Source organism: Sceloporus undulatus, chromosome 6 (assembly GCF_019175285.1).
Source record: "Sceloporus undulatus isolate JIND9_A2432 ecotype Alabama chromosome 6, SceUnd_v1.1, whole genome shotgun sequence".
Lineage (NCBI taxonomy): Eukaryota > Metazoa > Chordata > Lepidosauria > Squamata > Phrynosomatidae > Sceloporus > Sceloporus undulatus.
This window is the reverse complement of record NC_056527.1, coordinates 145080728-145096588: the sequence shown is the minus strand read 5'-3', so window position 1 is coordinate 145096588 and position 15861 is coordinate 145080728. Positions and strand designations below refer to the sequence as shown.

At 40.9% G+C, this 15861-nt stretch overlaps 1 protein-coding gene and 1 long non-coding RNA gene across 4 annotated transcripts in view; both read right to left on the bottom strand.

Annotated features, from left to right (window-relative positions):
* KIRREL3 (kirre like nephrin family adhesion molecule 3) overlaps positions 1–15861 on the bottom strand; it is a 691985-nt gene that overhangs the window by 223729 nt on the left and 452395 nt on the right.
* On the bottom strand, positions 7799–12444 carry LOC121932632. 3 transcript variants are annotated; one of them, XR_006104391.1, is made up of 3 exons: positions 12196–12444; positions 9106–9251; positions 7799–8914 (listed from the first exon to the last, which is right to left on the bottom strand). It is a non-coding gene; the product is annotated as an uncharacterized LOC121932632 (long non-coding RNA). The 3 variants fall into 3 exon arrangements; XR_006104390.1 differs by lacking the exon at positions 12196–12444 and adding an exon at positions 9348–9854 and having other exon boundaries at positions 7799–8917; XR_006104389.1 differs by lacking the exon at positions 12196–12444 and adding an exon at positions 9348–9854.

Genomic DNA, 15861 nt, shown 5'->3' with positions numbered 1-15861 from the left:
GGAACGCTTCTCTGAACAGGATGGTCTTCAACTCCGTTTTGAAGCTGGTTAAAGAAGTGATAGTTCTTGCTCGCGGAGGAAGAAGGTTCCAGGAGTGAGGGGCAGTGAGTGAAAAGGGGTGAATACGAGATGGGGCAGAGGAAATCTTGGGCTGAGACAGCAGGCCTTGGCTACCAGAACGGAGGGCCCTGATAAGTAAGGAGGGGCCAGCCCATGGAGAGCTTTAAACGTCGATAGCAGGAGCTTGTACTGAATGCGTAAAGGGAGTGGGAGCCAGTGAAGGGATGCCAACACAGGAGAGATGTGGTCAGAGCGGTGGGTGGATGTGATAATGCATGCAGCTGAACGCTGGACAGAGATTAAAGGACGGAGGTGAGAAAGAGGAAGCCCAGTCAGGAGGATGTTACAATAATCAAGTCGTGAGACCACTAGGGCATGGACCAGGATCTTGGCAGTAGAGGTGGAGAGATATGGTCAGATTTTGGCAATATTGTATAAGAAGAATCTACAAAAGAGTTTGATCTCACCAGGGTGCCAGTGTTGCACACCCAAACCTGTCACCACCTTTAGTTGGGTGTGTCTTCACACATGTGTTGCCATTGGGGACAACATGGGCTTGCCATCCGCGGATGCTTGAATCCCTAGATGGCAATTCTGCAGATACTGGGGGCCCACTGTAAACTGAATTTGTTTCCATACAGAAAATTCTTGAATGCTTCAAAATGGACAACAAAGTATATGGTTTTGAGGATAATAGATCAGACTTGGGGGAAACTGTATGTTCAGTGTCTAAAAACCTATTGGAAGTTTTTATAAGATTTTATTGAAAATGGAATTGGAAAAAGAAGTAGTCAAAGAAGTCATGATTTGGGCAAAAAATGTGGAACACCCATTGGAACTGTCAATGAGAGCATACATGGATAAAACGGAATAAATGTTTGGTATTGCAAAATCTAAGAAAAAAAATTATTATAAAATGTACTTTTGTTGATACATGAATGAATGTAAATTGAGTTTCGATTAATGGTGGTCTTGTAAAGAAGTCGAAAAATAATTGTTGAAATCAAATCAGTATTGTGAATCACAGTAGTGTGAATAGATAAGGAGGCTAGCAGTAAGTAGAGGAGATGGTGAGAAAAAGTGTGATTGGGAAAGAAACAGTAGAGAAGGAGGAGAGGAGAAGAAGGTGAAGTAGATGTGTAGTAGTTCTAAAGTGGGGAAGAAAGGAGATAACAAGGAAAATTATGGAGAAGCTATGATGAGGGTTAGTTTAGGTTAGATGATAAGGAAGTGCGTTTGGGAATGTGTAAATATGAGAGAGTTGGATGGAAGAGTAATAAGAATTGGACTGGGACTGCAATAAGATGAAACTTGAAGGATGATCAGTATTGATATCTAATATAAATATGTCACGGTGTGAGTGGAATACATGTATATGACATTTATATATGTTTTAATGTGTTTAGACATTTAATGCATTTAGAAGTGTTTATTTAGTTTTTGTATATGTTTGAATGATCAATAAAAACATTTTTTTTTAAAAAAAAGAGAGAGATTGGTCCACTTTTTTGATTTCCATAAATACCAACACCAACCCAATTAGGAATTTCAGCCTGAAATTAGCACTCCATCTTTGAGAAATACTAAAAAATAACTTGATAAAATGTTGTGGCAACTTTATTAAATATACTGTAATTTCAGATGAAAAATTGGAACAGAAATATGGGGAAATGATATTTTATATGGTCATGGCTGGAAGAATGATATATGCTCAAAAATGGAAAGGAAAAACAGTACCAAATGTGAGTGATTGGTTGACAAAATTATACAATATTATAGAAATTGATAAATTGACATATTTATTAAAAAAGAAACCCTTGAACAAATTTGAAAAAGAATGGACTCCGCTGATAGAATTCTTGAAAACAAAATGAGAAAATGACTTAACTATTGGATTGGAGTAATTGAAAAGATAAAAAGTGGTTTAAATTAAAATATATGAAGCAACAAGAAAAATATGGATTTAATAATCATGTAACAACATATACATACTTTTCCCCCCAAGAAGTATGTTTATTTTTAAATTTAAATTTATCAGTAAGTATTTCTTTATAGTGAATAATTTCTGGAGACCAAATAGAAATACAAATAAATAATAAAATAAATAAAATATTTATTTATAGCCTGCCTTTCCTCAGATCAAGGCGGGTTACAAAAAGTGCCATTACAAATATCAGAAAGACTCAAAAGAAAGAAGGAAGGAAATAAACTTTTAAACATATAATAGATAATATGTTATTGTTAACGAAATGATTAATTACTGAGCCATATGTTTCATTTTGAATATTTGAATATAGCTATTTTTTTTTAAAAAAAATTGTGATAACTCAATAAAGAATATTTTAAAAAAGTGGCAACTGACATGACATCCCAATGAGTGTATGGCTTTCACATGGAGACAGATGCATTCTTCCCCTCTTATTCTTTTTCTTATTCTTAGGGAGCTGGGGATGTTTAGCCTGGAGAAAAGAAGGTTAAGAGGTGATATGATAGCCCTGTTTAAATACTTGAAGGGATGTCATTTTGAGGAGGGAGCAAGCTTGTCTTCTGCTGCTCCAGAGACTAGGACCCAGAGCAATGGATGCAAGCTCCAGGAAAAGAGATTCCACCTCAACATTAGGAGGAACAAACTCCTTCCTCTGAGATTTTGGTGGAGTCTCCTTCCTTGGAGGTCTTCAAGCAGAGGCTGGATGGCCTTCTGTTGGGGATGCTTTGACTGAGATTTCCTGCATGGCAGAATGGGGTTGGACTGGATGGTCCTTGGGGTCTCTTCCAACTCTACGATTCTATGATTCTGTGATTATAGACACCAGCTCACATGCAACAGAGGCATGTCAGGCTTTCTCAACCTTTTTATCTGGAAGGAACCCTTGGAATAATTTTCAAGTCTCAGAAGACTTCTGTATTAAAATTATTACATTTACTGCTAAATAAAAAGAGGTGGTCTCCCCACTCATGACCCTGGACTTGAACAGACTACAGATTGCTGGGAAATCGGAAGAAAAGAAATGGACCGCTCTTCCTCTCTTCACAATCCTCCACAATCACTTGTGGATCCCTGGTTGAGAAATCCAGGGTTATGTACAAGCTGCTCGTATGTACAGAGGTAGAACTTTTCATACAAAACATTCAACATATGTAAAAGTACACCAAACTCAGACTGCTATATATTAGTGCAAGGATTCAGATGTTCACTAGGGGCCTCTGAGTTTATATTGCTGCTAAAACACCCAAGCTTCTTGATTAACAAACAGCAAAGACAAGGAATGTTTGGAAATACATGTAATACTGTACATATATTTAAACAATTATTTAAACAACTAGCGGTGTCACACTATATAGAAGTAACTCCTGGGATGTTTACAGGGGCTTTCATAGGATTAAGTTCTCTGGAAAAGCTACTAATTTAACTTAAATAATTATAAGTCTATGTACAACAACAGGTTTATTGATTAGTCTTCTGACCGTATCAAGAAATCCACAATACAAATTGCAAAATACGAAATACAAAATTTGAGTATCAAAATACATACAAAAATAAAACTTGGTCACATCTAAAAACTCATATAAAATTAAGTCAAGAGTTAAAAGTTAAAACCCATACTAGCTGAATAAAAGGAAATATAATAAAATAGGGCGCAAAATACATTAGACTAAGATAAGACAAACCACCTAAAACAGAGTAGAGAAATCAATAAGGGTATTAAATAAACTCATCTCCATGACCCCGTTTTGTATGATAAAGTGATCTCTTAAATGAGCAGCTTTTACAATAAATTTTGCAATACCTCACACAAGGTGTAAATCCTCCCCAGAAAGGAGATGGGACCATTTGACGGTGGGATCCCAGTTGGCCATGTTAACCAAAAATGATTGTAAGTAATGGGATCTCTCCTTATCACATAGACAACAATCAAACAGGGTATGTGTAATGTCCTCTGCAGCTGAAGCGCCACAAATACATATATAAGTCTAAGCAGTTGGGTTGTAAAATAGGGTTTTAAAAAACATATACATATTTCCCTACCAAAAATACTTCTATGAAATTCTGGAAATGTTAATGGAAGTAAAAAATCTTTGTGATGAGAATTTAGTTAATAATAAGATGAAAGACACAAAGCAACAGGAAAAATACAGATAAGTATATATTTTAATTCAGGAGGCTATAAGATAGATAGAAAAGCAGCGCGGCATAGTGGTTTTGAGTGTTGGACAGTGACTCTGGAGACCAGGGTTCAAATCCTGGCTTGGCCATGAAACCCACTGGGTGACCTTGGACAAATCACACTCTCTCAGCCTCAGGGAAGGCAATACCAAAACCTCTCTGAACAAATCTTGCCAAAAAAAATCATGAAAATAATCTCTCCTTAGGGTTGCCGTAAGTCAGAAACAACTTGAAGACACGCAACAAAAACATAAGACAGATAAGCGCAGTAATGGGAAACATTTTGTCATCCATTCATCAATATTGCTTTGATTCAAAACATGTTTCGACAGAAAGCCAAAACACTTACAAACACTATGCTACCTCCTAAACCAGGTGTGAGCAAAATAAGGCCCTCCTGACATTGGATGATGATGTCTAACCAGCATAGCCAATGACAAGCAGCATCTGCAAGGCCGCACTACCCAGCATTGTCCCAGGTGTGCTTTTCAGCCACAGAACACACACCAAAGGACCTGTCCCAAAGCAGCAGGTATGAAATACAATGCACTACATACTTGAAAAGAATCCAGCTGTTTTAGCTCAGCCATCTGGCTTGATAGAAGGAAACTACTCTCAGATGTTGTCTTGAGTTTAGGTTTTCCCCTTCCCTTCCTTTAATGGGTATCAGCTTTCCCAATCCAATACATCTGAGCAAAGTGAAAGTTGCACCTTTTGCTTCTCTGTGAAAGTTTCAATGTTTCCATGTGCACCAGGAAAAATAAAACAAAAGGAAGTTTGCCTGCCCACTTTTAGTGTTTACTCTTAAACACACCTCGGCTGAGTTCTTTGTAAAGCTCAGCCCATTAAGTTCAAGCTAAGCGTTACATTCAAACAGAGTGACCCCATGCACTAAATGCAAAGGAGGACCACCAAATGTAGGACATTCAAGAAAAACGGGAGACATTAACAAATAAAAGCAGTCGAATAACATAAATGCATGCTCTTAGTCTGGGTCGAATATTGGAGGCACTTTGAAATTACTTCCTGACAAGAAGTTGAAAGGTAGATATGTCCTAGCATGATATGCTAGAGCAAGAGAAGTATAGTGCCACTGTATTCTGCTCTGGTCAGGCCCCACCTAGAATATTGTGTCCAGTTCTGGGCGACAAATTCAGAAAGGACATTGAGAAAACTGGACGTGTCCAAAGGAGGCGACAAAAAGGGTGAAAGGTCTGGAAACCATGCCCTATGAGGAACGACTTAGGAGCTGGGGATGTTTACTGGAGAAAAGAAGGTTAAGAGGTGATATGATCGCCCTGTTTAAATATTGAAGGGATGTCATATTGAAAGGGAGCAAGCTTGTTTTCGCTGCCCAGAGAACAGGACCCGGAACAATGGATGCAAGCTGCAGGAAAAGAATTCCACCTGAACATTAGGAGGAACTTCCTGACAGTAAGGGCTGTTCGACATGTAATGCACTCCCTCGGAGGTGAGAGTCTCCTTCCTTGGAGGTCTTTAAACAGAGGCTGGATGCCTCTGCAGGGATGCTTTGATTTGGATTCCTGCATGGCAGGGTTGGACTGGATGGCCCTATGGTCTCTTCCACTCTATGATTCTAATGCTATGAAAGTAGGCACCTTCCTTCCTATTTCCTTTTTCTAGTACCCCTCCTGGGATATTTTACACAGAAAACCTCACTCGGGGGAAGAAGCAGTGTTGTTGGAGGGGTGTATTTTGGAGCAGGGAGAGGTAAGCAAAGAGTGAAATGCACTGTACTGCTCTACTTCAAATGCTCCTGTTGGAAGCAATTGTTCTTGGTTTGATTAACTGCCTCTGAGTCAGCCCTGACTCATGGAGACCCTTTGGATGAGACACTCCAAGATTCCCGATCCTTTACTACGCTGCTTGGGTCCTCAAGATTCAGGCCCATAATCTCCAAGTGTGGATTCAGTTTGGAAGTCCCGCGGAAGGGGCTCACATTTAAAGCAACCAGGTATGAAAATACATTCTAGTTATGAGTGAATGCGACACCCTGGATCTGAGCTGCAAAGACCCCATCTGATAAACCCTAGTCTTCTTATTTCTTGATGGCAGCCTCCGTTCTGATCAATATTTGATCCAAAGTATGGAAAATTCATCCGACCCGTTTAGGATCCATCCTTTAAACCTTACTGATGACTCTTGAATTCTGTATAAAACTTGTATTATGATAAATTAGTTTTTATCTGATATATTATTATTTTATTATTATTTATTATTATTATTATTATTATTGAAATGATGTATTGTATTGGATTTTACTGATTGTAGCTTTTTATTGATGTAATCCCGCCTCGATCCGCAGGGAGAGGCGGGAAATATAAATAAAAATTATAATTATAATTATAATTATTTGTGACTATTCAAGAATTAATTCCCATTGATCCTATACAGTCGCATCTGGAAAGTTTCCCTGGCTTATTGAACAAACTAAATTTGAATTATTTTAAATCACAATACTGCACCAATAAAAGCTAGAAACTAGCTAAAATCAAACAGAGTATTCATTTAATCCTTCTCCCAGACATGAGGAAAGGTCTATCTATCTTAGCTTGTCACTTTATGCAGGCTACTGTTTGTGCACCTAAGGCTAAATTATGGTATAGTATTACCTATATATGCATATAACATTCTCTCCAAATGTCCTGATTTGGCAGGAGCAGTCTCAATTAATCCTCCCCGCCCTTTTTTTAGCTGCCTTTAAAATACCCCCCCCCCGCCACTTTCCCCTTCATCCTTGGCTTACTTCAGTTCCTACAAACTGAGCTCAAACCGCAAGAGCAGCTTGCAATTAATTCAATGGGGGAAGAGTGGCGAAGCAGGCTGAATCTTGCCCTTCCCTGTAGACTCCCTGCAAACTGCTGCAACCTCTCCTAGCTTGTGCATTTTGCCATCTTGACTACACTGTGATGCGACTTGGGTGCATGTGCCCCAGCTTTCGCCCCTGAAATGTTGGAGAGTATGATATAATAATGCACATCCTTAGGGAGGAGGGCAGGGTATCAGAGGGAAAGAAATATAGAACAATTGTATTTCCCCAGTGATTAAAATATGTAGTTTGTGCACGGGGAAAGTGCACTATCTCCACAAAGAAAGCTCGACGTGGTTGAGTGAGGGAAAATGTCTAGATCTTCTGCATGAAACAAGCAGCAATTCTACATGACTTCTAGAAAGACCTTAAGAAGTGTAAGGCTAGAGTTTCAAAGTAGTGGAAAGGCATGGAAGGGAGAAAGGACCGCTGAAATAGCAAACAAAACAAAGTACAGTAGCTGCTCATATGTGTTGAGCAATGCTTACTAAGCAGATCAAATAATGTTCCTTCTCCATACCCCAAAATTTGACTTTCTCTAACAAAACTCTTTGCAAATTATTAACTAATTAATTAATCATAACATCAAAGTGGTGTGCTATTTCCAAAAACAATTACGTTCCATTCTGTGCAATCAGCATGCGCTTCTCTCATGAGAGTCATCTTTATTCCTGTAAAATGCAAATGCTTCTGTACTTTTCAACTAATAATGCGGAGAAAGAGAATAGCTACTTACAAGGTGAGGAGCCTCTCCAAAGCTTCACCCTTCCCTTTTAAAACAACAACAGCAGCAGCAGCAGCAACAACAACAACAGCAACAGCAACACATCTGTTATGAAGGCCTGAGGCCACACAAGAGGCATGCAGTAGGTCAGTGGCAGAGCACATGCTTTATCTGGTCAAGGTGGCAGGAATTATCCCTGGCACCTATGGCCAAAAAGGATCAAGTAGCAAATGGTGGGAAAGATCTCTGCCAGTCAGAGTAAAATATACTAAGCTAAGCAGACAAACAGCATCAGCAGAGCTTGCAATCATTATTTTTTAAAGCGATGCAATACTCATAAGCTTTTCCAAGTAACATGGTACTCATTATTAATTATTCTTGATTTGCTTGTAATATATAAACACTTATTTGTCATTGTTTTTCTATTATTTGTTTAATATAATACCCACTACAATGAACTGTACCAAATCCCCTCCAAATATTTCTGAAATAATGAATAAATATGCAACAAACAAGGAAAACACATAATACCAACATTTCTCTCTTTTATTGTCAACATATTTAAAAGTAACAACAATAGCCTGGGCACCATAATTTTTCGTTTTCTTTGGCATGCATGACCTTTAACACACACGCACATGCAGACGCACACACATGCACATATGTATGTCCCCTTCATCAAACACCGTTGAAAACAAAGAAAAGGAAATGGGAAACCTGGCAACAATTACTAATATCAGTTTTTTAATATACGTAATGCCACATATTTGTTACAAACAGGACCTCCCAAGAAACTATGCAGTGCAGAGTATTCTTATTCAAAGCCCTCTTCCATTATACTCCACTTGAGTGGGGAAACATAGTAAAAATATTTTTAGCACAAACTGAAAGCTATCAGCTGCTGGATGAAACTACATACAAAAAAAGCCAAAGCAAATGACCAAATATTGTTATAGTATTTATTCTGCTTATTTAGGGGGAGGGGGAGGCCTATCTGTTAAAATAGCGACATGTCTTGAAAAGGGCCTTGGTGTAGATATAAGGGATGCAGGCCAAACTTATCCAAACAGTGTTTGGGCAGAGATTCTTGGACAAAAGCTCTCACCTCCATCATTTCTCACTCAGTGGGCAACCTCTTCTGAAACAAAGAAACACTTCAAAATAAGTTTCTGTTAGATTACTGGGGGAAAGAAGATACAATGCGGGGGGGGGGGGAGATAAAAATTCTGTTGGAGATGCCCCAAGATCTCAGACACTCTTACAACATCCCTCTGAAATCCATCCATGGATTACCTTGGACCATAGTCATAACAAGGAGTTACATACCTGAATACTGAAACTCTGTGATTCGATAAAAGGCAGAGTAATGTTCTTGTAATCCTCCCAAGTCTCCTGGATAAGATACACTTCCTGACGCAAGTATTTCTGGAGATGTTTCTCTGTTGCTGGGTATACCACCGTTGTCTTTATCTCTGGAATGGTAAACAGATACTGTGGGTTATTATCATCAAGAGAACAGTCAAAGCTATTCCTTCAGTATCCTTGATCATTTCCAGGAACTGCCTTACTTGTGTTTGCAGATCATTCACTTGACACACAAAGTGCATGGTGTGTTTGCCACCTATATCCATTACTGCCCAGGATTCAAGTTCACAATAACTAACATCATGGATAGGCAATTTTGCAGTGCTCCAGATGTTTTTGAACGGCAGTTCTCAGCGCTCAACACTGACTATTCTGGCTAAGGATGACGGGAGCTGCTGTCCAGCAACATCTGCAACACCATAATCACAAACTATCAGACTGCTGGAATATCATAAAATTTAAATAAACCACAATTTTAAAAGCACAAAAAGACAGGAATGGAGAATGTATGTCCTTTCAGATGTTGTTGGCCTACAACACTCTTCAACCCCTGCACTAGCTATGCTGATGGGTGCTGAAGTGCAACAACATCCAGGAAGTCATAGTTGTCCATCTTTGCGACAACAGGATATGAGAACTTAGGCGCATTACAGACAGGCCCATGAGGCGCCGGCATCGCACTGTCATTACACGCGAGGGGCGGTGCCTCCTGACGCGCCTTGCCCCTCACGCGTAATGATTAAAATGGCGGCACCGCATACAGATGGGCACCGCCATTTTGACATAGCAGACGCTCTGCGTCCGCATGTCACGCAGTGGAAGTGACACCGCAAGTGCGCACTTCGGCACTTGCAGTGTCTCTTCTGGGCCGCAGGAAGGAGTGTGAAAATCACGCTACTTCTTTGCAGCGTCCGGGAACTGCGCCGTTTAGCTGCTGCGGTTCCCGGACGCTGTAACTGGCGGCGGCGCGAGACTGCCCTTTCTGGGCGGTCTGTAACGCACCTTAAAATCTCTACTGAGGCCAACAATGAGAACTGTTAAGAAGTCAGCCACCATTGTGCTAACTCACAATCAATTCCTCCCAGTGGAAAATATAAAACATTTTCTTTTAAAAATCAGTTTATTTTAAAATGTTGGACAGACATCATGGAGAATCACTGAAGATGATTTTGCTTGCATGGGAAATTAATGCTATAGTCCTATACTTGCTGCACCCTTTGCGTCTCCTTTTTGTGTATTGTGTAGGGTAATATGTAGCCCTCCAAATATTTGTTGGCCAGCAACACCCATTATCCCTAACAGAACCAATAGTGAATGGGCAGGAGTTCCAGTACAAAAATAACTGGAAGGGAGGCATTTTCCATCTATGGCTTAGGGGATTGTGCAGAGCACTATGTTCCCTATATATTGTGTAGTGGGTGACATTAGCCATACATTTCAAGTGAGGTGATTTAGTTGGTTTCATTATAATATTTTTTAAGCAAGGTTAGCCATGCTGAGTATATTATTTATAGAAAGCTGGGTAGAAATGTTAATGCTAATAATTCTGGAAACAATGTTAAGCATCACCATCACCATTAACATGTAATACCTATGGATTTAGGAACTTAGAGCCAAAACCATGTGGGGAAATGTGCCCTACATTTTCAAGATGCAACAGTTGAGGGTAACTAATCCATGTTCCTCACAAGGGAAACGTGATTGACAGAATGCAATGTTCACGTCGTTACCCCTCCTCTCAGAAGACCTCTCCCATCCTAGATGGTGAAGAATGCTAGTAATTCAGGACATTTGGTTCCCAATACAAAATGGGTGGGAAGGGAGAAACCTAGTGAAAAAAACTGCTTGACACATTCTTTTTCAATGGCAGCATGCAAATGAACAACAAAATCTGGACTTACAGGACTACTTCCAAGGGAGGGGTTTTCACATGTAAAATGAATAAAAATTAATGTAAGCAACACAGTCCAAGAGGAAACAGTTGAGCCAAATGAGATCCCCAAATGCCCAAAAGTACATGGAAACAGACACGATGAACAGGAGGCCAGCCTGAACTGACAAAAGCTGCTGCTGCTTCTGCTTCTTTTGGTTCTGTTCAGGACATGACTCCTTGGTGCAAACCAATGCCGAATGCTCCACACTCTAGATGCAAGCTCTCTGTCTAGTAAGAGGGAATCCATATATAATTGCCCATATCTGCCTTTTACTCATGGGGCAACTGGAAATTGCTGCCACGTTGTGAAGCCAAAATGCAATAATACAATTCACTGTGACTTCCACACTGGTTTCCACAGCTGGGCTGCTATGAAACCCCAGATACATAAGATCAGTACATCAGCCCTCTGACAGGTAGATGCAATTTGGCTGCAATATCCTCTCTGCCATGTCATAACTTATTAAGATGCATAACATTTCTCCCAGAATTCTTTGCTTCTGTCACTCAATATATAAAATGCATCTAATTTGACTCTGTTATTCTTTACCGATGGATTTCTTTTCTTTCTTTTTTTAAATCTTAGATTAAGGGTCAAGTATGAAACAAGATTAAGACTTATTTGTTAATGGCATTTAGCCAAGAAACAAAATGTTTGACATGCATTTAATCTTTCTGACAGCTCAACAACAGGGAGGAAATTTTGACAGATAAGGATGTTTAGTTTAACATTCTTTGGGAAGAATGTTCTACTGTGGGGAAAGTCTGGCCTCCCCCAAAAAGCTAAGAGGCATTTTGTCAAGGTACTGATCTCTGATGTCTTTATGGCAAAACTGTGATGCTGGCGTATTATAAAAGTATATTACCAATTAGCAAACCAAATTGAAAATTATCATGAAGGCCTTGTGCAAATGTTAACAATAAATAGAGAAGATTCAGAAATACGACATTCTGCCTCCACAAAATCCCTATGTATTTATATTCAGATCTTTTCATCCAAAATTCAAAGTAACAGCAAATATTAAAAGACAACAGCATTCCATTCCATATACCGGTTTGCAAAGGGTGTATCTGACAGTTCATATAAATGCAAAATGAACAAAATTTCCCATTTCTACCTGCAGGTCTTACTCAGAAGAAGAATCCTGCCCCACCAAATGAAATTTTCCTTCAGCCCCCAAATCTGCAGGCAGTAGGATACTGAAAATCATTCACACCTAGATCTCTTCTGTCTTTGCATCCCCTTGAACACTTCTGCAACGCTTTTGAGAGGCTAAATTCTATATCTATATGCTCAACTAGAGTTTTCAGTTAGTGCAATACTAGAAATGTGGGGATGAAGGAATTATGAGGGGAGGAGAAAAATTCTTATTTTGGAGGGCAATGCCCCCACTGTGTCCACTTCAGAGATTAGGAAGAACTCCTGACAGTAAGGGCTGTCCGACAGTGGGAACAAACTCCCTCAGAGTGTAGTGGAATCTCCCTCCTTGGAGGTCTTTAAACAGAGGCTGGATAGATGCTTTGATTTGGATTTCCTGCATGGCAGGGGTATTGGACTGGATGGCCCTTGCGGTCTCTTCCAACTCTACGATTCTATGATTCTATGATTCTACAGCGTTGGGATGGGTAAAAGAAAGAAAAGGTGTTTTACAGAAATCTTTTTAGTTTTCTGCTGGTTCTCCAGAACAGTTTAGTATAAGGAGGAAAAGTTAAGTCATAAAGAGTTAAGTCCTGTTCCCAGGAGCGACCCCTCAGGAGTGAATGAAGGATGGAAAAAATGGATGTCAGGTAGAATGCATCTATTAATATTCATAATTAATGTAAACATAGCAGGAAGAAGTGTTGTTGCATCCATCCTGGTTCAATATCTATTTATTACACCTCTCTCCCCAAGTACAGTCCGTCCTTGTCTTACGCGGGGGATCCGTTCCGGATCCCGCCGCGTAAGGCGAATTCCGCCTATGCTCGAGCCCCTTTGGAAACAATGGGGCTTGTGTGCGGCAGCGCGGGAGTGCGCGGGGCGCAACGGGCGCACGCGCCCATTCAATTGAATGGGACGCGCCGCCCCTTCCACCCCACGCGCGCCCCGCAGCTTGAGCGCGTAGGCTCAAGGCCGCGTATGATGTGTCCGTGTATGGCGCGGGCGCGCTGTAATTACACTCCCAGGTTTCACTCACACCGGGAAAAGAGAAAGCCCTTTGTTACTTTTATTTCAATGCTGAAATTCATCTACTTTGCTTCTCCTCATCAGTTTGTCTGCAGGCTGAACTAGTTACTCATGCAGATGCTTCCAGTATCCCTAAGGGCAGCTTGGACAGAACACTGAACTATCGTGGATGGAAGGCTGCTGCCAGTCCGGATGTTGTTATATTCTCATTAAGACACCACCAGGCTGTGCTGGCAAGGGACCATGGTCTGGACAGAGAACATCTAGATCTTTCTTCACAGCTGCCTCCAATTAGTGAGGCCAAAGTCAAGGGGCAAATAACCCATGTGTGAGCGACCCCTCAGATTTCCAACTGTTAAACATTGACTCTAGGCTGCAAAATAATCAGGACCCAAGAGGCCAGAGGAACCGAGGAGATGTAAAAGTGCTAGCTTGCTTTGTTTATAGCCTATGCTTGCCACCTCAGAATTCACTCAAAGGTGACCTGATATGCAGTTCTCAGGCCATTTCCCATATAGGTAACTGATCAGGTCAAGACTTGCTTAGCTTTAGCAAGGCTGGGTCACGTAAGCGACATTTTTGAGAGGGGAATAGAGAAAGAAAAGTGAAACATTGAGTTACTTTTTGGTAGTTTTTGGTGGTTTTTTCGGGCTATGTGGCCATGTTCTAGAAGAGTTTATTAATGATGTTTCGCCAGCATCTGTGGCTGGCATCTTCAGAGAATGCTGATATGGAAGTGAGGGGGTATGGCTAGGTTGCTTACCTGTAATGGTATTTCTTCAAGTGGTCACCTGCGAAATCACACAAATGGGTTTTTTCTGCGTCTGCGCAGTACAGCTCAGAACCCTCTGGGTTAACTTTGCAACTTTTTGGTGGTAGTTCTGCCCACTCTATATAGAGCCCCTTGCGCTCCCGCTGTTTCCTCAGTTCCGAAATGTATGCCGCATAATAGCAACAGAAGGAGTATAAACAAGTGAGGGGAGGATGGGTGGGATTTGTGTGAATTCGCAGATGACCACTCGAAGAAATACCGTTACAGGTATGCAACCTGTCCTCCTTCATGGGTCTCTGCGAATCACACAAATAGGTTAGACTGACAAGCTTTGGTCAGTGGAGGGAGTGTCATGACACCAATGGTAAAACTCGAACAAGTTGTATTTATTAAACAACAATAAAGTTATGAACTCATGTGCAACTGTACTTGTATTAGTTATTGCATTTTGCATTTGTTACAAACACGGTGCTAAATACGCGTACCCTGGCTTTAAGTAAAGTTTCAATCACAAAACAGTGTCAAAGTCTTTGGTTTCAAGCAAAGGATTCAAAAACAGTATACAGTGGTCCCTTCCCTTATGCGAGGGATCCGTTCCAAACCCTCTCTCCTTCCCGTGTAAGGGAAATTTCATGTATGCTCGAGCCCCATTAAAAATAATGGGGCTTGTGTTTGTGTTGCTGGTGCAGTGGTGCGCGCACACCACAAACACGCATATCATTAATCTTTCCGGTGTGCAGTGCTGTTTCTTCTGGCGCGTATATTGCACCCGCGTATGACATGGGTGCAAAGTATATTTGAATCATATGTAGTGAATGAATCAATCATCAAAGCAAAGTCAAAGTCACTCAGAGTGCAAGTGCATAATCATAATGCAAGAATATCAATGATAAAGTCATAGTCAAGTACTGTGAAAAGCAAAATCAGTACAGTCAGAATATGAGTGCAAAGACAAACTTCAATGTAAATCACACAATAACAATGAACTTTGAATGCAAACACAAATTTCAGTGTAACCCAGAAAGTAACACTGTCCTCCCCAAAGCTGCATCCTGCCTGGCCCTGGTGTCCAGCCTGTAGTGCTTCATGAATATCAACAGCTGGAACCAGGCAGCACCTTTGCAGACATCCTCCAAGGGTACCCCAGTCAAAAAAGCAGTTGCATGGGCCCAAACCCAACCGGCTACCCATTTGGAAAACCTCTGCGCAGTCACAGGTAGTCCCTTCTTGGCCTCCAGGCAGCAGACAAACAGTCTCTTGGAGCACCTCAAACCCAAAGTTCTATCCAGGTAAAGTGAGAGTGCCCTTGGTGAAGACTCTCTGTGCTGTAGACAGGCCGAAGGGAAGTACATTGTAGTGGTACATCTCGGTCCCAACGGCAAAGGACAGGAACCTCCTGCGATTCTCGTGTATTGAAATGTGGAAATATGCATCTTTCAGGTTGATGGTAGTGAACCAGAGGTCCTGCTGCAACAGGGGCAAAACACAGGCAAGAGTTACCATACAAAACCGATGGCAAATTAGATAGACAATGAGAAAATGAAGGTCCAAGATGGGCCTGGGCCCCCATCTGTCTTTGGGAGAATAAAGCACCAAGAAAAATAACAAGAACGAGTCTGAGAAGGGTCCAAGGGTGATATAGCACCCTTCTGCAAGAGGGTGAATACTTCATCAAGGAGGGTGTCTGGGGTGTGTGTGGAAACAACAGCTCTGGTGACCAGGAGCTCTTCAAACTCGAGGGCATAGCCACTGCAGAAGATGCCAAGGACCATGGCCCAGATGTTGAAAAAGGGTCTTAAGTCATTAGAAAAGGAGAGATGGGGGCCGACGGAGTACTTGGTAGGC